Here is a 26,181-nt window from a genome sequence, read left to right on the forward strand (position 1 = left end):
ACTTATTTTTTAACAGCAAATTTTGCTCAAATTTGAGGATTTGGGGCAGAAATGTGCCTGTACAGTGCTATTTGGAAAATTTTCAAGTTGATAATTATGCATTTTTTATGTTAGATTCAGTTTCTACACAAAATTTCACCCTAAAAAATGTTCCTTTAAGTAGGATATCTTTCACTGAAGTTTCCACCACTCTGTCTGATCTGCCAAACGTAAGTCAAAGCTTGAACGCTGTCATAAGTTGTCAGAGAGATTGGAGAATAATATAAGGATATGATGTCACAGAAGGGGCCAAAGGCGGCAAATTTGAAACTGAGATAAAGGTAAAAATATGGAGTAAAAAACAATAACATGCATAAGAAAATAAACATCAAAAATCGTCATAACTTTAGAACCTTTGGTGTTTTCAGTAAATGATAGAGTACTGTATGTACGAGGGTCATTCAAAAAGTTCTACCTGTTGGGTCATAACTTTTGTTTTATTAAAGGTAGCTACTTGAACATTTGCATACATATAGTTCGTAATGTCACCCACAGGTGGTGAAAAAATACGTCAAAATCATTTTCAGATTTTTGTAGGTGACCTGAAAAACACAGTAAGATATGGTTCACCGGAAATGGTCAAAATATGTACAATATTTATAAAGGCGTCTCAAGTACAGTGTGTTGAAGATCCCATTATTATTTCATTTGGTCATGATATACTGTAAAAACTGTATAAAACACAAGAATAATCATACAATTATATGTACTAGTTAAAAGGTTGCCACAAACTGAAAATGATGGACATTAATATGCACAAAACTAATAGAACTAGTGGCAAATGGTGGTCATAGACCACAAACCTAGCTGGGACCTGTTGGTGTTGTGGAGGTATCTGACCCCTGCAAAATGGTCCAAAAATGTTCCCCTGGTCATGAGGTTTGTTGTCACCGAGTTTGAGCCCTGTACCCTTACAGATGTCCAGAAAATTAATTTCTAAGATTTGACCTCGGCATGACCTTTGCCTTGACCCCTGCAAAATGTTCTCCTGGTCATGAGATTTGTTGTCACTGAGTTTGAGCCCCATACCCCTTACAGATATCAAGAAAAAAAAATTATAAGATTTTACCCCAGATAACCTTTGACCTGACCCCTGCAAAGTGTTCCATAATGTTCCCCTGATCATTAAGTTTGTTGTCACAAAGTTTGAGCCCAGTACCCCTTACAGATGTCTAGGAAATGCATTTTCTAAAATTTGACCTCTGCATGACCTTTGACCTGACCCCTGCAAAATGTTCCCCTGGTCATGAGATTTGTTGTCACCGATTTTGAGCCCCATATATAATAAATCATGCTGTAAAATGGTGGCATTGTGTCGCTTTCCTCGGAATAAAATACCACAATAGATCACAAAGGGAATTAAATTTACTTTTTTGACTGAAAATGTGTTATAGTAGCTTTAACTTTTGTATTTTATCTAATAGCGCAGTTAGAAAACTCACACTGTAGAGATGGACACTATGCTGAAGCTGATTATCATCACCTGAGATGTTACAAGATCCCTCCACAAATTGGAATTCTGGGTAATTTCTGTCCATCAAAATTGTACCTTTTCAGTCACAGATGATGTTTTGGACTGTAAGGTGTATATTCATTCAAAATTTATATTGTTACTAATATGATTTGTTTGTATAAGAGGAAGTTCGTACATTGGCTGCACGCATGTTTTCAAGTTCAATATCCAAAGATGCATCACCGTTTCCCGTGTACCATATCTTACTGTGTTTTTCAGGTCACTTACAAAAATCTGAAAATGATCTTGACATAATTTTTTCACCACCTGCAGAAGATATTACGTAGATATGTTTGCAAATTTTTAAGTAGCTACTTTTTAACAAAACAAAAGTTATGACCCAACGGTAGAACTTATTGAATGACCCTCGTATTATGTAATAATTACAGTAAATCAATTTTCAAAATGCCTCCTTTGGCCCTCATGGACCAGATCTGAAAATGGTCTTGACATAATTTTTTCACCACCTGTAGAAGACATTACGTACTATATGTTTGCAAAGTTTTAAGTAGCGACTTTTAACAAAACAAAAGTTATGACCCAACGGGTAGAACTTATTGAATGACCCTCATATTATGTAATAATTACAGTAAATCAATTTTCAAAAATGCCTCCTTTGGCCCTCATGGACCAGATCTGAAAATGGTCTTGACATAATTTTTTCACCACCTGTAGAAGACATTACGTACTATATGTTTGCAAATTTTTAAGTAGCTACTTTTAACAAAACAAAGGTTATGACCCAACGGGTAGAACTTATTGAATGACCCTCGTATTATGTAATAATTACAGTAAGTCAATTTTCAAAAATGCCTCCTTTGGCCCTCATGGACCAGATCGTGTCACAAATTACATGTATTTCACAGAAGTCAAAATGACTTCCCAGAATTGCATTTCTGTATCTGCGGTAGATAGCAAATACTTTCCATGTTGTTTCCGAATGTGCTACCAGGTAGAACAACACCCTGCCCCATGTATGTATTTGTGAGTATAAAATATACAATGGTGTCAGATAGGGCCTACCCATCTCAGGGTGAGACTTTCATCCTGTACCTATATGTCAATCGATCAATCAATGGAGAGTGCTATCTTGGGTAGATAGCAAGTTCACTTCACTTGTAGGCCTATTATATAGGAGTCTACAAATGTCACCAAAACTTGCAGGTTCACTACCTTCCTTTTTTATCATTACAACCACTTGACCTTAGAGTAGTCTATACTAGGCCCAGTGGTAATGGAGATGTAGCCGTGTAGCAATATACTAAAATTTCACAGTACAAATACATTAAAAACAATATTGAACACAATTCAATAAACAGACACATTATCGAGGAAAATGCTGGAAGGTGTATGGCAGCTCTTCCTTAGATATTATAAGTTACCAAACAAACTTGAAACCTAAATAAAAATGCAAGACAACAACCAATTTGAGACAATGATGATGCTCAATGAGGACAAATTAACTGTGTTTTATATTCATTAACCGTAACATGAGACAATGGTGCTCATATTATCAGGACAAATTAATACATATACAAGTGAATACAAATTTAAAAGTGAGAGTAGATCTACTCTCACTGCCCAGATGCATGTGAACTCCTCTCCTCTCAGTACTGATCATAATCAAAACAAATAGTTTGGGTTTGGGTGGTGAGTAACATATGGATCCACATGGATAAATCTTCACATGGATCCACTATCCATATAGCAAGTGCCCTAAATTTTAGGGCCCAGGGCCCAGAAAAAGTTAAATCTAGCCATGTCTACACAAAATGTACATATGCTACACTCTGTGTAGATTGTGACAGTCTCCACACTGCAGTGCACACTTTATGCCATGCACCCATACATTTATACATGTCGCATTCACACTCTGATACAGAAAAAACCCAGCAAACTGGAAAAACATTTCAAGAATTTTCCTTTGTGGTGAATTTCAAGTTATCATGTTTAATATCATTATTATAGCTTTTATTCATCATTTTAATATTCCCCATCCCAAAAATACACTCTCCTGCATGCACAAGTGCACACATGAAGACCTACATGTCAATGTTTGTGTGAGCATAGCTCTCCGCCACATGCTTATGCATCGGAGTCAAATGAATAGAGTTCCTTTACCGCCATATTTACAGATATTTATGATTTACAGAAGCTAATAGGTAAAGTATTAATAAAACTTGGATATAGTTGTCCAGATGTGCATGAATGATATTATTAATCATATTAAGCTAACAGACAATAAGGGATGTGTGGATGTGCATGAAATGAACATGATGAAAGGCTCTTTATTTGGAAAATTGACAAAACAATTAAATTGGATGAAATTGCTAAATGTATGTTGAAATTATTATTTGAGCAGTCTGTGTGTTAATACACATGCAGACATAGTTTTTTTCACATGATGATTTTCACATCCCAATATATGGCTCGATTCACTAAGACCACAACAAATCTCTTTTTGTACTTGATTAATTCCACCACAGATCCTGGAAAAGGATCAGATTCCACAAAATTAAACCAGTTCTACATTTTTTTTGTAAATGAGAGTACTTAGCAAATAAAAATGTCTCAGCAACTCATGGTTCACAAAACAACTTAAAACTTATGTTGCATATGATTATGACATAATACATTTCTCTTATAAATGTTTGTTGGTGCGGAATGTAGTTTTATTCATTTATGACATCAAGAGTGTATTAATAGCAATTAACAACAAATTAATGTTTACACCAATAGCAATAGCTTTGTTTATATACCCATACCCATAATGGGACCCATACAAGTCCCAATTTCCGTACCTGATGTACCCATGGCCCGTACCCTTACCCATACTGGGACCCGTAGGCCTACCCGCACCCGTACTTGAGTCTCAATTTACGTACCCATACCCGTGGCTCCGTACCCATACTCGCACCCTATTTTGGGTTCGGACCCGTACCCGTACCTATGGCTAGGGAGCCGTACCCATGGCCTGGGACCCGTACCTGTACCCATGGTCCGTGCCCGTGCCCGTACCCGTACTCATTGCTTGGGACCCATACCCGTTTTCAGGGTCTCAATACTACAAGTCTAAGTCTGTGACATACTTTCCCATGACCAATGATACTGAGTCAGTCATCTTGTGTCATCTTTTTTTCTTAGTAAACACTATCCACTTGAGGTATATGCATGTCTATAATGATGCATGCAGTCATGTCTACAGTAGAATTCACCACGACCTTTGCAGGACTTAAACCCCATTAAAAGCTATTAAACCAAGATAACACAGATTGAAAACAGCTCAACTGATTAAATCAGATCTTCTCTGGTTGTACACATGTTTCTGTTTTACCTGTGCGGTATCGCATTGAGCTAGTATTATAGTTTCAGTTGGGTAACCGATTATAAAGGCAACGCAAGGTAACAATGGTATGTGGGCCTTTGTTCACGAAATGAGACAATAGTCTGCTTATTGTTAACCAGCATTCTTGAAAATGAGCAACATAATGATTGTTGACTTAACACGGTTTAGCTAAAAATTTAGGACATATTACAAAACTATATTTTCTAGAATTTCAGAGAACACTTTAAATGTAGCTTGTACCGTTTTTTTTGTGGCATCCTTCAGAAGTGAGCGGTCCGTTACCAATATTTTCGGTCAAATCTCCATTCAATTAACACGGGGAGTTGGCTAGCTATGCCTTGCCCTCACTCATATTTCACCAAAGTGCGAATATTTCTGAACATCTAACCTAGTTGTAATTTTAGGTCATGTTAGAGAAATATATTTGCTAGAAGTTTGGAGAATACTTTAAATATTGGCCGGACAGGCCGGTTATTTTTCACACAGTGATGTTAACTAGGCAAATGGCTATACTTCTAACATACACTACCGGTATTTGTAAAGGTCGCGCGTCAATGGTGAGAGCACTGTGTATTGTGTATATGAAAACGGACAGTAACTGCAGTATGTTATAATGCTAGCTGCAATTTAATCGTTGTAAAGAAAATCTGATGTTGAAACAAAACGAGTTTATATGTTTCCTCATTCCTTTCTCAACAACACAGTCTTCTTCTTCCGTATAAGTGCCTCCCTCATATGTATGAGTATTATCGCACTGCATACAGACAAGCTGTACTTATTTTTTACTCTGGAACCTAGAGTACATGAGTGTACTTTTGAAGTCAACAATACCGGGATGATCCCCTGCACTTTTCGAATAGCCTGTGCTGTGGCCTGTGACGTTCTTTAACGTTGTTTATACTCTATGATATTGAAACTGAAGAGAATATTCATCATTCTTATTCAGTGGGTGCGTCTTGTAAAGAATTCATGTAATTTGATTGGTTTTCTGGTGTATAATATCTCACAATAGTTGATAGTGATGTTAGTCAGGGCGCGCGCAGCCACGCAACGCCGGCACGCTTGTTGCTCCTCAATGATCGCACGATAATGCGTTCGCATAATACATGTGCGAGAACTAAGAACGCGATTCGGCGGCTTAGATGTTCGTGATGGTTTCGTTCATTAAAAACAACGGGATGTCCTCAGAAAAGTAACTTTATTTTTTCTGAAAAGGCCAGTTTTTCTCGCAAAAATTAAAAACTGAATAAGAATGAGAATAAAAGATAGGATTTTGTCTTTTGCCTATCCAATATTGTGTCATAATGGATGGGCTGGCCAATATTTTTATCGTAGTGGATGCCGGCTGCGCCAGCATCCACTACTCAAAATATTGGCCAGCCCATCCATTATGACACGATATTGGATAGGCAAAAGACAAAATCCCATTTTTATTCTCTAATTCCTCTAAATTGATCAATTAGAAATCCCATTGAAATGTTTTTTAACGGGCAAAGCAGTGCACATTGCGAATATTTAGAATCATGACCATGCATGCCCATGTAGCCCAGCTTGCTTGCGTAATGTTATGCCTTATTTGGCAGGTAATAATTCGCTGTTCCCATCAACAATGTAATCCATTCTCCTCTGTCTTCAGCTGTTCACTTTAACCATATAGACCCTGCTTTAACTCCACAAGCATTCTTAATCCCTTCCCTCCTTCCGCTGTTCCATCTATTCCAGTCCAATTCTTCTTCCTGATTGTATATACATATTATCAACCTCTCTTTCCCCACAGTATTGAAAGAGAGATGACAAATGGGTAAGTGTTAAAACACTTAAGTCTTTCCAAAGTACTTTTTTCTCCACACCCATATTTCAGTTCCAGTTTCATCACATGTATCCTTTTTCTGCAGTGTCCATGTCTCAGCTCCATGTCAGGCCACACTCCAAACTACTGATTTCTAAATTTACAACTCGCATATGTCCTTCTTGTAAGCTTTGGAAAGCAGAGTTTTCTTTTGTTTGTCATGCCAATCTTTGCTCTATTATTCGAGCTCTAGTATACGACTCTTCCCATGCTGAGTGAATTGCTTTTTCTGCTGTCCATTTATGGTGATGCTTAAAATTCGGCCCACATCATGTCTCCACTACTTTGAACTTCTTTACATGAATTTTTATGTCATATTCTTTCAATCTTCCATTCAAGCCTTCCGTCAATCTTTGTATACCTGTACCATAAGACTACTATACTTGCTTGGCCATCTGCAAATAGTACATCATCCAATTACTCTTGTGTTCTCCCCATCCTATTTACTCTACATATCATCTATCATCAATAATGCAAAAGAGATCAGTTACAGTCATCGGTTACAGTAGACACCCTTGACACACTCCTCTCCCATCTACTTGGATTTGAAACTCCTCTGCCACTTGTCCCATGTATTGTTAGATTATTTAAAATATTCTGCCACTTCAGTCAACATGGCCAACTCCAATCCCCCTCAGAATGTCAGGCAATGGTTGTCTAAGACTGCATGTCTCAAAGTTTACAAAGGAACCCTACCAAAATTGCTTCCTCGACCTACTAGGGTTTTCCAAGCTTTTCCAATACAAGTTTTTTAGCCTTTTACAAAAATGTTGACTTTTATCACTTGGAGGGTGCAGAATCGATGCATATGCCCCTTCCCCCCTTGTCCCTTCACATGCCCCCTCCCCCAATAGATCCAATCTTGAATAGGAATTTGGTTCATGATTAATCCAATCCGGATCAATATGATGATTAGAAAAAAAAGTTTTGCAGCCAGAGACACAGTATACATACTAGTAGATGTAAGCCGTACTTGTAAACATGTGCAAAGTCCCATTGTAGACATACTACTCCTCATGACAGGTTTTTGAAAAATATCAATATCAGACAAAACACTTAAAAAGTTAGGTGTTTTTTCAGGTTTTTTATGTTTGAGTGGTTGGGTGTACCTTAATTTTTGTTGGTGTCCCCGTATTGGGGGGGGGGGGTGATAGCGCACATGTGTGTGTACTGTTTGTATATATTGTGGTGTGTGAGGTTGGGGTATGTGAGTTTGTTGATGGGGTGTCGTAAGTTGATGGGTTGTGCAGGGTAGGGGTGTGTAATATATGTAAGTCGATATTCCATTGAATTAGACCTATCAATGCATTATTTCAGTGTAACCGTAACCTTGGGGAATAATACAGAACATGAAATGCTTTATCTAATTGGTAAGACATGGTTGGGTGTGTCATTTTGAGTGCCCGGGTGTTTTGTGTACACCGGTGATATATATGACATGTAAGCTTGAATTTTTAATCACATTAAACATACAGAGATAATTGAATATAATTGATAAAAAAGTGTGCCATTTTTTTCAGAAATAAAAGATATCGGTACTTTAAATGATGTTTGTGTGTGTGGAGTGGGGGTTGTCAACTTGTCTGTTGGGGTGACGGGTGGGATGGATGTGTGTGTGTGGGGGGGGGGGCTGAGGTGCGACGGTGTTGGGGTGACAAGTGGGAGGAGGTGAGTGTTTTGGGCCCATGTCTCTGGGTATGTTTAGGGGTGCATGATGTCCCTGTGATGGTTTGTTTAAATTGCCTGAACTCATTGAGATTCAAAATTTTGAATTATATGGACTTATTTGGAATATTTGGGAATTAATATGGACTTTTAGGGACTTACGGGATATATTAGGAGTTATTTGGAATTAGTTTGAATAATTCGGACTTACAGGGATTTACCGGGCTTATTTGGAGTTACTCAGAATTAGAGGGATACTTGGGTATTAAGTGGACTTATATGGACTTACTGGACTTATTAGGAGTTATTTGGAATTAGTTCGGAATAATATGGACTTATAGGGACTTACCGGACTTATTTGGAGTTACTCGGAATTACAGGAATATTTGGAAATAATATGGACTTATAGGGACTTACCGGACTTATTCGGAATTAGTTGGGAATAATATGGACTTACAGGGAACATTTAGGAATTACTGGAATAATGGGAATTACACCCTGTCATGGGGCCTTAAAATGCATCATTCCGATACCCGATTCCTTTACGTGTCGCGTGTAAGGTATTGTATTTACGGTCTTCTGACGTCCACACACGGATCAACATCAAGAAGCCTTGAAGACATTAAGACCAGTTCAACAGTTCCGCTTCTGTGATATTTCAATTGTCCACAGGGACCATATGAGTTTGAAACTGAAGCCGCAGACTATTCTGCTATACGTCAATAAGCTTCTCATTACTCATTCTCTAAGTTATAATAATTGATCATCCTGACAAAATTTGCCAATGCAGATTTCAAGTGAAAATGTGGGTACAATAAATACGCTTCGAAAATGGATTATTACGTTTGGAAAGAGCACACATAAACTACCGATTGTTATCATGCTTTAGGTTTGAACCACGGGCGACCGATTTGCAAGCACGAGAGGAAAACACTTTCCCTAAAGCCCAAAACGTTCATAGAAAGCAAAATATATTTTATTTTCTCCGAAAAAGTGTATTTCCCGTACTTGATTTTATTATTAAAATGAGCGGTACAATAAATAAAATACAACTGCTTTTAATTAAAAATGCAGTGATTTATTATTCCTTTATATGCCATCGCCAGACTGTAGACTATAGACTATAGTCAACTTATCTTGTCATAATTACAGTAATGTTGTCATTGCAAATATTAAAGTCAATAATCATCATTACACCTCCATGAAATCACTTTTTCTTTTCAAAAGGTGCTTTGATCGCCAACTTCTGTAGAACCTTTGGGTCAATAAAGAGGACGAACGTTCACCTAATTTGCATATTTAATCATGACGGTTATCTTGGATTTATTTTAACGTAGTTAATAGACCCAGGGAAATAAATCAGAAACTTGTTTTTTAGAACTCCTTATTGTTACGTCATAGAAATCTACTGCTCAATGCCAGAAGTAGGTACGTAAGTGCAATATCTGTCCTGTGAACATTTGGCAATTTACACAGAGTATATTGTATTCATCTACACATGGCAGCTACACATGGCAGCTATTGCACTTACCCAGTTCTCGCACTGATCAGTCGATATACTCATTGAATAGGTGTACCAGGCTAGTGTTATTTTATCCCAATAATACAATGGGATTTTCCTCACATTGTTTGTGCAAAGCGTCTTCAAATCACATGCACATAAAAACCTTCATTTAATAACACATTGGCAGTCGTCTACGTCTTACCTATTCAATCCCAATCAATTCATCATTTATATTAGTTATGGAGTGTTTCTAAAGTACGTTTTTTATCGTCTTTTCTCATAATTCTATAATCTTACAATATTAAGGGGGTACTACACCCCTCAATAAATTAACAATGATTAATTGACATTCCGCACGAAATAATCTTGTGAATTATAAGAACTCTAGCTGCTTTTCGTTGTTGAAAGGGATTCAATCATGTTTAACCGTTGTTCATCATCATTTAATTCTCTTCACGCGGGAGTCGACTGCAGACGACAAGTTTCAAATGTTTTTGTTAATTCAAAAACTTCAGAATTATATATTTCCATATTTGGAATCAGCATGAAAAATGCATTAAAATGAGTACAAACAAGCCTAGTATTGGTTCAGTAGTTCTTAAGATAGCTCTTGATATTTTGAGAAAATATTTCAAAACTTGAACTTTTCCCGTTGAAACGCATGGCTAGCACGCAGAGCACTAACAACACGCGTCTGGCGCGTCTGTGTGGTTTACTTCGGTCGGGCAGCTAAACGCCACACTCAGAACATAATAATTTAATTTACAACTCTATGATCATTGGAATTAAGAACTACTGCACCCTGTAGTAAATTGGGTCTATTTTGCATTTTTCCAAAAACTAATAACACAGTGGTAACAAAATTATCCGTATTATAGGGCAAGGAATCAATTACCACACTGGAATTTCAGTGACCCAAGACAAGCAGTTCGTTATTTATAATAAGAAAAGAATTACAGCTAGGATGTACCTCATATCCTATCATATAAACTGAATCGCTTGTCTTGAATCACTGAAATTTCAAATGATTTCAGAGTTCTTTATAATTCAAACATGCAAGAAACTGTGTGGAATGTCAATTAATCAACGGTTAAACATGATTGAATCCCTTGCCACTCAATTAATCATTGCCTTACAAAAAACATTGGTGATTTCTCTGTTGATATCAGCAATAAAACTGCAGAATAAAACGGCATTGTTTAGCTGCTACTTCATTCAGCCTGTAAGCATGTATACGCACACAGGTTCCAGCAGCATGCGTAATTTTACCCGTTCACTTGGAACGCGTATGCGCGCTTGCGCTCGCGTATACTCTACTATAAAAGTGTGGTTTCGTTTGCTCCTGTACAAAGTTATAGGAAGAGTTGATGAATTTGCCGGCATCAACGGGAATCGAATTTGTCCTGAACAGATTTGCAATGAACGTATTTATTCATTACCCAAACCAAAGTTATTGTTGACGTTTGTAATAACCGTCGAAGGGTATGTTTGCTTAATATATTGTACTAAATTAGCAACGCAGGTATTGTAATTGGCTTGATAAATTTGCGCTATATGAAGTACATGATGAGTTTACTCCAGACAGTATTAGTTTTTAAACTTCTTGCCACACCATAAACTATAACACGTGAATAAGCATGCAATGTTTCTGACATGTGTTTTAGAGCCTTTTACCAGATTAATACCCCCCCCCCCACGCTTTACCCCCACCAAAATGCAGATAATGGTATCAGGTGAAATCTCGTATTTTTCGCATAACCCAGGGAAATGCTAAGCCTGGAATATGTTTCGTTTAGGTGGTATGGACAACAAACTGATTTGGTATTTACTTGCAAGTCGTATACTATTCTATTATCCACTGTTATACACATGTTTGCTTCTGGAATCCAAATCGCTGGAACAAGTTGCCTCCAAACTTGCAAAATGTTAAGGCGTCAGGTTTAGAGTATTCCAGGCGGTATCCGTATTCTCTGTTGAGTCACAATTAACGCGGGAGCCTGTACTCTAACAAACAGAATAACCAGCATCGAATATGTGTAACTTTAGACGATCAGACGATCGTCGTTTAATATAGATTCATAGGCAATAAGAAAGGAGAAGCGCTACAAGTGCTACATTAATATAATTGTTTTGTGAGTCTGCAGAATTGATATGATTGAATAAGCTATTATAATCTAAGATATTTATTTGTAATTAGACAGCTCTGTTTATAACAACACAAACCGTGAAGTTGTTCAATTTGCCAATAATATTTTATAAGAAATGGGACAATGAAGTCACTATCCAGGTTAACATAAACCTTCATTGGCGTAATTAAAACAGCAACGTATATCTCATGTCATCGAAAGCAATACCGGCTGACGTGAAAGGGGGAATTCATTGACAGTAATAAACTTGCATGACAATAGGAGTCAGTCAATTTACCGCGATACATGAAAAGATATGGGGACATAGTGTTATTTTGAGTTTCGTGTTACATTCACCATTGCTCAAGGTCTCCTATTTTAAAACGGTCCCTCCGAGGCGGATTCAAAAGAACGTGCAGACTGTTATGAATATAATTAAAAACTAGAAAATATCAGAGTGTATTCCGTTATTAAAGTTGACATAGGTGGATCATTCCACATAAAGGTTGAACTGCCGAACTGTATAAAACGTGGCTAAGTGACCAGATAGTCACTTCTTGTATTTAAGTTTCCTGGTTCAATTCCTTGTGGGGATGTTAATTGCTAGCTTTTTGCTTGGACATATTAAGTGGAATCATTATAGGATTTTAAAAAAATATTCAGCTCTTATTCTAGACCTGGGCAATGCCAACATCTATCACACTAATATTCATACATATTTATCAGCTATTTCTATAGCAAATTACTCATCTTTTCCTGCTCTTTGTGGTAATTTTATTCTATAAACTGTACATTTGTGTGCAAATTGAGGGCGGTATTTATACATATGTTTAATTTAAATTATCCAAATAATATGAATTGTTCCTTACATATCATGATAAAAAGTTTTTTGAACATGTGTTAGCTTTTTTCTGATGTTTTAATACCTTTATACAAGTATCTGTCCTTGTAAAGATGCAAACAAGATTTTAGATAAATAGCGCCATCATTGTTCAACTATACTTTAAAATGGCACATTTTTACATGCTAGCCTGGCAAATGACGTATTATTACGTAGAATAATATGTGCCATGTAGATCGATTGGTAAATTGTTGTCAGTTTCTAAAAGGAGTAGGGTGATAGCCAATTTCATTTCTGTTCCAATTCATTTTAGTCATATTTGGATAATCACCTTATGACGTTCAAGGTATTGTACATTCGCAATTATGTCTTGGTGTCCTGATCAATATACATTGTGTGTGCAAGGTGTGTGGTTGTCCTTTTCAATGGTAAGCTTAGTGTTATTTACATTATTGATACACTGGGCTGTTTTAATATTTCATTTACGCAGCTCCACTATAGCTTCATTAAATCGTTGCATCTCAATCGTAAGTCGTATTGATATTAGGATTATGCATCACAAATGAAGGGCAATGGGCTATTCCAGTTGAAATCCACACTACCCCTGTGGACTATTTTGGAAATATCTTCCACAGAGGGAGTATAATTTTCAAATGTAATTGGTCAGGTTAATCATTTTGAAATCAATACTCCCCCCGTATTATGGCTTTACCTATATCTTCCACAACTGGAATGAGTATTTCAATGGAAGCCAATTTTCTATTTTATTCAAAAGTCATACTCCCTCTGTGGAAGACTTAAGCTAAATCTTCCACAGGGGTAGTGTGGATTTTAAATGAAATGAAATGAAATTTCTCACACGTCACAGCAATTGAGCATGACATTCAACACTAGGACTTAGCAAAGAAAACCGACAACGGAATCAAAATCATTGTCATATAGAATCAAAACTTGAAAAGCCCTTTGCCGGGTTAAACTCTGGTTTGTATTTTTTTAAAGATTTTATTGTTCAGTCGTTAACATATTACTTCCCTTCCCAAATAAGTGAGAGTATTACGCAACGCTGCATAATCTGCTAGACTACAGTACTGCCAAGGTAATTTTTATTATTAAAAAAATGACAATTCAATTTTACACACATGATAAGAATTGTCTCCGTTTTCATATTGTGCATAATCATGGTTATTTGTAATGGATTTTGTCAATGTTGTAATGTAATGCTTGCTTTTTGACGACTTTAAACTTGGATTAGGTCATTCACATTTATTTCAACTCACATCCTCAGTGCAGATAACCCTTAAGGACCGTAACATAATCAACGCACAATCACACTAAAGGTGAAATTGCCGTTCTAACCCTTACATCCAGCGATTTCCACTAACAAATGGGAGACTTTGTTTCATCTGGTATCGGAAGCTTTGATATCTTTGATTGGTCAAAATCAATTGGTCGTCGTTAGCGATTAATTTATTTTGATCAATTTATTATGAACGTCAACAAAATTCAAAATGTATACAGTTACAACGCACTGTTGGCCCAGCTGTACATACTGTAAGTGCTGTATTACATTGCAAACGCTGTCTAGCCGAATGGTCAATGCGGTGGATATAAAACAATAATTTTACACAATGTTAAGAAATTCAGGTAGTTGAAACAGCATCAAAACAAGTGAAGCCACGTATTTACCTATGGATTTTGTAAAAACATCTTATTATTTTTTTCGAAATGTCAAAGTGTTTGTTTGTTTTATGAAAAGGGTATAAAATTTCAGAAGCACAATCCGACGTTTGTTTCAACGTTATCATAACGGTATTGTAGCAGCCCGAAATGCAATTAAAATGTAACAGAAGATTTATGCTTTATGATAGAACCTTCCTATGTATGTGTAACCTGCTCCCACAAAATGAGCGTTAAGTCGCAAGTTGGGAGTTTCGAAACGTTCCAACTATTGAGTTCATATTCTTTGCTTGAAGACATCTGTATTGGCAGTGGTATGTCCTTCGTGAATGTTAACATAATTGAATACAGAGTACAGCATACATCCCCATTCACACAAATGCCATACAACTGTCTATGCAAGTGTCTGCAAACAACTCAACAGTTGGAAGGGCTCCCAAACCACCAACTTGCGACTTCACTCTCATTTTGTGGGAGCAGGTCTTATATTTTGATGAAAAGGTGTAATACTGTAACGATAGTATGAAAATGTTATGTTCAGGAAAAGTGATTGTATGTTGCTATTATTGCAATAATGTGGTGAAACCCCTGGTTTTCTATCCACTGGGATAAAATGTAAATGATCAAATGTTTTAAAGTACTTGTGAGTTCATCATTTGCGTTCATTCTAACAACACTTAACGGACGATACCATTCTTTAGGCACAACATCTGTTTTGGTCCTATAGCGTTATCGGTGCCCGAAGAGGTACCGCTGGCACTTTTGATCGTACCTTGAACATTTGTACAGTGCATTCGTTTTTTATTTAAATCAAAAAATAACAATTTGCAACTGTTACTTATTATGCTTGATACAATTTATTACATCTCCAGTGAGTGATGTTAAGAGTCATCAGTACCTAACCGGTCGCCGATAGTTCTATAGGACAAAATTCGACGTGGAGCCTTACCAATAAACTACGGTATGATATTAAACACAGATAGTTGCCACACAAACAATTTGATATCCTAATACCCATTTGAAATATATTATGACATTTGTTTTGGAAAGATTGGTGGTCACTTCTTCCACCCTCTGTGTTACGAGAACTGAGGGTAGAAAGGGCTTATTAAATCAACTTCAGTATTATACTTTTTTCACAAATCCCTACTAGTTAAGGGCCTTCTCTTATTTTGATATCGGCCAGTGCCAGATACTTGCTTTTTTAAATTCCTCTCTAAGTAAATTGGTGATGCATTATAGCCATACACTTCGCAAAAACATACCCGGTTTCAGCACATTTTAAATAAATATTGTTAATCACGGTATCTTATTGACAATGTAACTTAGAAATTCAAAAATGCACTGATAATTCTCCAATACGCAGTTGGGGAATTGTACCTTGCCATTGAGAGTTTACACCATGGAAATATGTTATTCAATTGACTGATTTCAAATGCCTCTTATGCAACGATAAGTAATGGACAAAGTGCTAGTTAACAAGTTCCTCGACATTTCGAAGCTATTTTCTGTCAAAATATTGCTGAGATGATGATTATGTAAATCGCGGATTTCCCGCATCAGGAAAAAGTGCATTCCTGTGCACCATAGTGAATATTCAATTAGCGAAGCCATCTCTGTGGACTTACGTATTGTCGTTATATTTTATACCATAATATTTTTCTCATTTTGGTAAAGTAATGCAATATCATGAATACAAGTAAGTAGGAGTTAAGTATTTGTGCAGCGATTTTTATAAGTGCGTATCATGTCAAAATCAATAAGATAGTTATATAAATACTTATGTGTAAGTCGTGTATAGGTACTTTAATTTCATACATAAGGACGTATAACAAAATAACTAAAAAGAATGAAAGAAAGAAAGAAAGAAAGAAAGAAAGAAAGAAAGAAAGAAAGAAAGAAAGAAAGAAAGAAAGAAAGAAAGAAAGAAAGAAAGAAAGAAAGAAAGAAAGAAAGAAAGAAAGAAAGAAAGAAAGAAAGAAAGAAAGAAAGAAAGAAAGAAAGAAAGAAAGAAAGAAAGAAAGAAAGAAAGATTGATGCCAAAGTGGACTTTGATTGATTGATTCGGTCATAACTATCTAAGCCACAGAATACGCGGAAGAAATAACATTACGTTATTTTATGCTCCACACACACACACCCTATCAACCAAGAATATATGTCAAGGCACGACATTAGTTACTAATCAAAATAGCCACGTGAAATCGTTTAGACAAACAGGGCTCAATTACTCGGGCGGATTTAGCTCTTTAGGCTAAGGATCTTTTGATGACTTACCCGAAACCAATATCAACAAACTGGTTGAGCTACCATAATAATTAATGTTTTACGCAAGGTTTTTAACCACTTCAACACTGGTGTCAACCCAGAGGGCAGATTATGGTCTTTTTCTACTAGATTTAAAGGTTCGACTCAAACTGTTTTTCACGTGTTGTTTGCGTGTTTGTTGGTATGTCTCTTTAGTAATAACTATATGATTTTACGTTGATGTGAAGAGCGGATGCTCATGTAGTTGCTATGCGCAGTGCATTCTTATTTTCCATCCCAAACGAAAACTGCGTCCTCACATGACAACCACGTGTCCATGCCGCACTTATATCTGCATGAGTTGCGTGTTTGTCTTTCTATCTTTATCCCACTCTCTTTCCACAGTATTCTTTCGTTGTGTGTGGGGGAGGTGTATGGGAGACTACCAGTGTTTGTATATCCTAAATATACATAAATATAATGATTAAAAGTTTACAATTATATTATATAATAAAATATTTCCGGAACTGATTTTTCGACTCGCAGTTATAGAATAGAAAGGATAAACAGAATATAAAGTTGATTTGAAATATACGGTAACTCAAAAAATGACAAATTGTAGATTGAAAACAAAAAAATTATGTGGTATGATCAAGCGAAAGCAGTCTGAAGTCGGTCATATATTCAGTTTCTTACTGGATTGTAACAATCATTTTGCAGCAAACATAATTGAAATAGGACAACTAGTTCAAAAGATATGAGCAGAATTGGTTGTATCTCAAAATCAATATTTCCGACTTCCGACTGTTTTTGCTTGATCACATCACATATTTTCTTTAGACCCAAGTCACCCTTGTTTATGTAAATTTTATTTATCATCTCATATACGACGTAGAACAAAAAATATTGCTCTCGGTTAAAAAAATGTTACAAATAATGCTCCTTTATAAAAGTATAAACTACATTAAAAAAAAGCAATGCTGACAAAATCTGAGCAGAACGTGCAAAAACAAAATGGTTCAATATGTCTGAGTATGTATTACCTTGTGTCTGTGTTCATGACATTCTTACATTTAAAGTACTTGCATTTTGCGTTATGTCTAAAAATGTTGTTGTATACATTACCCTGTTTTGTAATAAAATTCACGGAAAAGAAAAAGTATCTTTAACCATGATAAAAGGGTGTATGCGATAAGGAAATGGCGAGATATGTACATCTTCTCATCACCAATATAATCTAATCCAATCTTGGCCACCCAGCCGTCATTCTTTTTAGCTCAACGAGTAGCTAACACTAGTTTGAGAACGTTCATCTCTCTCGTTTCTGTCAAGATTGTCGCCTTAAAATCAACGCACTCCCCACGGGCTTGTCAAAATGGCATTGCCTAGATATTAACGACAATATAGCGCTGACAAGGATGAATTTATGCCGTACTCTGCATGAATCAAATATAAGTTTTCACATCTAATACACTATAAGACACTGGTATGTGAATGTACATTTACGTCATCAATGGGTAGATAATTTTGTGAGTTTCACCTGACCTAATTTGGTATATTACTAGTTACAAATGAATGTTGATGTGATGCCAACAGGTTTTACCATTTCTTTGATCAAGGTAGTGTGTAGCAATAAAAGAAAACGTGTGTAATTTTGAATACAAAATACTGTTTTCTGTTTCCAAATAACATTTTCTATCCAGTAAATATCGTATATCCTACTTATTTTATATTGTATAAGCATATTGTTATTACTCTGTACATAGTCATAAAGTGGCAAGGTGCTTAATGTCCATAATACATTTGTAAGGATTTGCTTCCGAAATATTGAATTTATAAAATTATTTTATGCCTTTATACTGATTTGGGAAAAGAAAAAATACAATAAAATACAGTCTGATCTTGCTAAAAGAACATAAATGGTGAATATATGGCAATCCGTCTGAGTTTGTATCACCTTCTGTCTGTGTTCATGACATTCTTACATTTTAGGTACTTGCATTCTATCAATTTTGTTGTATACATTACCCTGTATTGTAATTCACGGAAAAGAAAAATTATCTTCCCCAAAAAAGAAAACGTGTGTAATCTTGAGTACAAAATACTTCTTCTTCTATTTCCAAATAACATTTTCTATCTGGTAAATATCGTATATCCTACTTATTTTATATTATATAAGCAAATCGTAATTACTATGTGCATTATCATAAATTAGCAAAGTGTTTAATGTCCATATACACCAATCCGGCTAGGCATTACTGTGGTGCCCCCAACGTAAAACTGCGGTGTTCCAAGGTCGGGGGTTCCATCAAATAATTGTTAGTGTGCTATACAGAATTGTACACAACAGTGATTTTCAATACACGATCATGAATTGATTGAACAAATTAAATCTCCCGCACTGGTAGAACTGTGGTTCCGTCAATAGAGGGCCAAATACAGTAAACGTTTCTCGGATTGGTGTATACATTACTAATGATTTGCTTCCGAAATATTGAATTTGTAAAACTATTTTACGTCTTTATACTGATTTGGTAAAAGAAAAAAGAATATTCTTGCAAAAAAATTACATAAATATTGTGGCACATTTGGCTTTTTAAAAAAGATAACTAAGTCGAAGCCAACCAATTTGCATGTACTATACGAACGATAATTGTACAAGGATTACTTGGCGACTTCAAAATTTGAAGAAAAAAATCGCCTTCGGCTTAAAAATCCGGTAAAACTAGAAAATATATGAAAATTCAGCTCAAAATCCAAGATGGCGGCCGTAAAGTGAAAATTGTCAGAAGAAGAAAACTAAATCGAAGCCAAGCCATTAACATGTCTCACATGATAGGTAATTGCATACAGATTAATTGGGGACTTTAAAAAATGAAGAAAAAATTGGTCTTTGGTTTCAAAATGCACAAAATGGAAAAATTTCAAAATGGCGGATATACGAACAAATGATCAGGGCCAACACCTGTGCTAATGACCAAAATTTGTCTCAGATCGCTTTCTTTTCTCGTGTTCCCCTAGTGTTATTGTTGTTATCGCTGTGGCTGCATTCTCTAGCTCTGTTTCCCCCTTTGTTGTAACTTTCTTTACTCACGACTACCCGATTTGTTTCAATATATGAAATAAATTCTCTATATTGGATGAATTAAGGAATAACTTTATTTCGCACAGGACAAAAACCCAATCATGTATGCTCCCATAAGAAATCAAAGTAAGCGAACCAAGGGCATAAGAGACCCAAGTCTAAGAATATGACAAAACACAATATCTACCACCCGTTGGGTAATGCTGCACTCTACGAATAATATTTGGTATTGCACTACGGAATATCAGTTTAATTTTGCGTATTGTGTGTGAATTACATTTAGTTACTTACGTAATGATACATTGCGAACGTTGCCCCGTGAATATTCTAGTTGTGTGGGCTGCAGGTTTTTTCTCGACTTGCCAATTACAGGTACTCTTGACTTTTTCACAGATTTGTAAACTTTAAGTAATTAACTTTTTACCAAGGATGTTGAAATGGGTTTTTGGGGTGTTTTTTTTGTGGTTTTTTTTTATAATTCAAGCAACTTAACACCAAGTGACGTCTTGAAAGTTTTCAATAGATTTAAATAATTGTGGCCAACAATATTACCAACCTTAGTTCTTGATCTGAAGAATACTAAATGCGAAATTTCATTTAACTATATGTTTTGCATTTTTTCCCCTATGCAATCCTTTAAGTTTAGCTATCAATTACTGGCTGTGTAAGCAGTAGCGTTGCCAGGAATTTTTCAGAACGTCGGTGCAACGGGGCAAAATGTGACACAAATGGTCAAAAGTGGGCTAAAAATATTTATTACGAACAGGCTTATATATGTAAAACATTTCAGGGCATCCCAGGGGCCAAGTACGTCAGAGGACAGAGCTATTGTGTACTTCTCTGCATCATTATACCTGTATTTAAATTAAAGGCTTTTCAAAAGTATTTCAATTAAAAAAAACCTTGAATTTTCCCAGTACGCTAAAACGGTCTAACTAGCGCCCGAATTACTTTGACTAAGTACCAATTATTGCTCTCATATTTGATCGAAGTTAGGGTTGCCAGGGTACCGGGTGGGGTTGGTGAGGCCCATTTATAGTTTATTTACAAGCGAATATTGAGTTCAAAATGATTAAAATACCCATATTTGTACGGTTTTTTTGGTCTAATTTTTCACCAGTACTTTGTACATAACTAGGATGTTACTACCTTTTTCGTATTACTGGATAGAGGAGACCAACATAGCTGTCCATTACCCGTTTATAAAGCATGTAACCAATATATACACTAGTATGACAATGGTTAAAGACGTTTTGCCCTTCTTATGAGCAATTTGTAGAAAACAATATACGAATACTATTTTTTCAACTGAAATTAGTTTGGTTGGAATAACAAGTGGTAACAATAACATGTATAAATACGTTGAGAAATACCTTTCGTGATATGATATGACTAATATTTTATTAACGGAAATTAGTTTGGATGGAATAACATGACAAGTGGTATTAACATTAATGTGTATAAATATGTTGGGGAATACCTTTCGTGATATGATATGGCTAATATTTTTTTCATCTGAAATTAGTTAGGATGAAATAACATGACAAGTGATGAAATAACACGACAAGTGATAGTGGTTAAATGTGTTGGGGAATACCTTTCGTGATATGATGTGACTAATATTTTTTCAACTGAAATTAGTTAGGATGAAATTACATGACCAGTGGGAGCATTAAAGTGTATAAATATGTTGGGAAATACCTTTCGTGATATGATATGACTAATATTTGTTTCATCTGAAATTAGTAAGGATGAAATAACATGACAAGTGATGAAATAACACGACAAGTGATAGTGGTTAAATGTGTTGGGAAATACCTTTCGTGATATGATATGACTAATATTTTTTAACTGAAATTAGTTTGGATGAAATAACATGACAAGTGGTTGCATTAAAGTGTATAAATGTGTTGGGAAATAACTTTCGTGATATGATACGACTAATATTTTTTTCAACTGAAATTAGTTTATATGAAATCACATGACAAGTGTTTAATATGTTGGGGAATACCATTTGTTCTTCATAATACAAATCATATAAATATCAAATATAAGTAACCAGACCATTCTCCATCCAACATGTTCAATAGTCTCTCAAATATCATCCAATACTTTACGATCATCTAATACACACACTAGGATCCTCAACATGCTCATCTATCAGGGCACAGTTCTTTAACCCCAATACATTTGTACATTTTTTGAATGACCTTAGAAAATTTGGTTACAAAAACTCATACTCTATAACTTGAGATCAAATTTTGCACTATGAGTGTTTAATTGAGGTTATAGAACTATGCCATTGAGTTGAGACCATTGTGGTCCATAGTAACAGCAGTGAATAACGTGATGTGGTCTTAGTTATCAAATTGTTGCTGCAGTGGCAGCTTTTCCATCATCTAATCGGGATGATTTACAGCCTTTAGGCTAAACTGCACTTTGAAATAAGGAAGGGATGTGACCTACCTTGAAGACCAAAATGACCTAAGATATGTTCAGCCATTGCATTACTAATAAATACCTACGCTGCCTTAACGTGTGTGGATATTTTTCTGTTTCTTTGCTTTAAATACTTTATTTTATTCATTGATAAATTGTGGCTCATTTGGGATTTATGAAGACAACACCATTGAAATGAATGCAATAATGGGGGTAAACAAAATATTTTTGGGTATGGTCCGCCCTTTATGTTTGCGGTATATAATATCGTTAACAGTTTGTATTAAAGGAATAATGCAGTTGATGATATCTTACAGCACAAATTACTTGTAACGTTTCAGAAAAAAGCATGGGTTATTAAATTAAATTTGAGTTATTTACGTTTCTTAATTATTTGATGGAGCAGTTAGTCAAACTAAAGATATCGAATTGTATGAACATCGATTTGTTTGTTTGGTTGGTTGTTAATTGTTACTATTTTTGTAGCCTGTTTATAGGGACAAATCCAGAAAAATGGTTAAAGAGTTAAATGGATAAAGAGTTTAACTTCAACACTACATTATTTTTAGCTCACCTGGAAAGTTTTCGCTAGGTCGAATAGCGTCTTCAGCAGATGGTGAGGCTGTGATAATTATCGTTTTTTTTTAATTCATGACGTCATATGATTGACACAATGACGTCAGAAAATATTGTTAAAAGCAATATACTTTTACCGTTAACTACAAGCTACTACAGCCTACCTTGTGCAAATCCAGGTCTGCTTGGGATTTAATAATTTTTTTCCAGCGGAATAATTTCTTCTCGTTTTCCTTTTTTCTGTTTAATTTCCTGTGACATTAACTCAAATCATCCTTGCATTAACATGATTAAGAATAGATTAATATGGTCATAATAATACGATTCATCCCTTTTTTCCCATGAACCAACGCCGTCAGCAATACAGCACTTGTGCTCTGCAATATTTTCCATAGAGAATTCTTATTGAGTCTCCACTTTTTATGGATTTTGTACGGGTTTAACGCTGGTCCATTGATAAATTGGATTCTGAGTGTTCACAAGGGGATTTTCATAAAGTGAGCTTTTTTTTAAGGATAAGACCCGGCGTTCCGTTAGATTTCTTCTTTAGTACAAGAGGTAATAGTGCAAGCTTTAAGACAGGTAATAACATGACGTCTTTGTCGACATGGGACATTATATAACCAACATACATGTTGGAAATGAACTTCTAGTGTGAGTGTAAAGTAAAGGAGAATGAAAGTCAAATAATATCGTGGATATGTACATTTTATGAGATTGGCAATCTGTATTGCCCACTCTTTTATCATAATTAAATCTGGGAAAGCGGAGACCTTTTCCAAGGACGCGCAAAATAAATAATACAATCTTGGTAGATTTTAATCAGATTTAAAACAAAATAAGTATCCAATCCTTGCACAAAAGAGTGTATAATTGTTGAGGTGTTTGCCAATTCATACCAAATGGTATTTTTACATATTTATAAAATTGGTGTTTATCAATTTGTACAGCAACTTCCCCCACTGCTAATTACCGGAGACGTCCAACATTAAAGTTAACCAAAATACCTCAAAAAACACAAATATTAGTAATTTTGTAAGAAATTAAATCAATAATCATTATTTTTTAAATGTCCCATAATATTACGTCATGTTCAGTGCTATAGCGATACATCAAATCTACGGATAAAAGCACTTACATTGCTATGGTGTCGGGCACAAAAGTTTTTGATTATTTGTTTGTACTTAATTATTTTGAATTATCTACAACAAAGCACTTACATTACATAACAGCACACATACAAATTTAGCCATTTCTATATGTGAATTTTTGTATTTTAGCCATTGACCTTACCAAATGTGTATTACTTTCCAATAACGATTATGTTATCATTTGAAGTGCACCACTTCTAGTAGATATCTGCAACTAGTAACTTACTCACCGTGACCTGTGTCATATTGTCCAATATAATTGAATTTAGAAGGTGATTCCGTTGTCCAGTAATATTGCCTTAGGCTGAAACAAATATTTCATATAACAGGTGAATTGATACCTCAAAAAGGTTTTTGTTTTTGGTCTTATAGAAAGCACTTTTGGGGTTCTCAAGAACCATATATATATGTGTAAGACAGATTATTTTTACAAGTAAAACAAAAGGATTTTTCAAATTACGACTTTCTTATCTACAAAAGTAATGTGGGTTGAAGGATGGCAGTCAAAAATACATTGAATTTCATTATTATATTGCATATTCTAGAATAGGTTTTTGGTTTACAATATCAGCATGACATAAACAACCTCAGATTGTATTGGGCTCTTTTTCTTGGTAAATCGTTCCAGTCATCTAATCTCTACCGTTATTGAACTTATTTATTACTCCTCGCATACTACTGTTCTAATCTTTACTTATGGTAAAAAAGACTAATCATACAAAATACACTGAATTGCATTGCTATATTGTATATTCTAAAACAGGTTTACGATTTCAGTATAAGATGAACAATCCCATATAATGTAAGTTTTATAAAACTGTAGTTGTCCCTATTGAAAGAAATATATTCAGAAAAAAAAATGTACGCACTAATGATTTATATATTTACATATTCTAAACTCAGCGACAGCTTAATGGTTTTAAATATATGTAAATATATTTACAATGCAATATAACACTGTTGAAGTTGAAACTGTTATCAGTCTGCAATTATATAAGTATATTACCAAAAGCGAGTCGGGAAGCAGTACTTTAATTTGATTTATAAGCTTAGTGTCTTATACCGGAACGTACCATATGTAACCTATATGCACAGGTCTGGGATTGCAGGAACCAAAGTTACGTGTCTGTCTGCGATTTATATAGAATCCTATCTCACACAGCATAGACAGAACTTTCCGAACATGGTTGTTATGATGCAATATTCGCTGCTAAGATACTGTCTGTAATCGAACAAAGTATAATAAGCTCGTTTTGGTTAATAATCAATACAAAAGAACATTTTGTTTTGTTAGTCTTTTTTTGTTTGTTTTTAATTGTCCTTTCCGGACTAGTGAAATTGCTGATAGTACTCGGTAAAACTATTCGTCAAGCTGAATTATGAAATAAAAACGACAATGGTGCTAATGCTTGTTTTTATTGTAAAATACAATGTCATCTTTCTAGCCCTTCACTCATTGAGCTGATTATGGACTAAATCAATTAGTTAAATTTACTTTGTCAATTGTCAATTACATAAAACATTGTTATTTATTATTGTTGTTATTATTATTATTATTATTAGTAGTAGTAGTAGTAGTAGTAGTAGTAGTAGTAGTAGTAGTAGTAGTAGTAGTAGTAGTAGTAGTAGTAGTAGTAGTAGTAGTAGTAGTAGTAGTAGTAGTAGTAGTAGTAGTAGTAGTATCATTATTATTAGTATTATTATTATTATTATTATTATTATTATTATTATTATTATTATTATTATTATTATTGTTAATATATAATAGAATCAAATATCATTATTGGTATCATTATTATACATTCTATTACCCCCACGACCCATTATTCAAAATCGCGTACTGTGATTTGTTGAAACGCGTCACGTGACAGACCATTAATTAGCGATAAAGTGTCAAGGGCAACGAACTTTATGTTCTTATATCATCACAGCGCACAGCAAAGCGCACAGCACACCTGCTTATGTAGGGGAGAATGGAATGCCAGGGGTGTGTTATTGTATGTGCATACCTGCTTATAGGGGAGAATGGAATGTTAGGCTGTGTTATTGGAATGTGCATACGCTTTGGCTACGTGTAGGCGCTACACCTTGAGGTAAACAACTTGAAAAAAAAAAAAAAAAAT

At 35.2% G+C, this 26,181-nt stretch overlaps 1 protein-coding gene across 1 annotated transcript in view; it reads left to right on the forward strand.

Moving 5' to 3' along the window:
* Positions 1-26,181, forward strand: part of LOC140141019 (neuronal acetylcholine receptor subunit alpha-10-like) — a 338,906-nt gene that overhangs the window by 102,300 nt on the left and 210,425 nt on the right.

This window comes from Amphiura filiformis, chromosome 19 (assembly GCF_039555335.1).
Source record: "Amphiura filiformis chromosome 19, Afil_fr2py, whole genome shotgun sequence".
In the NCBI taxonomy this organism is placed as follows: domain Eukaryota; kingdom Metazoa; phylum Echinodermata; class Ophiuroidea; order Amphilepidida; family Amphiuridae; genus Amphiura; species Amphiura filiformis.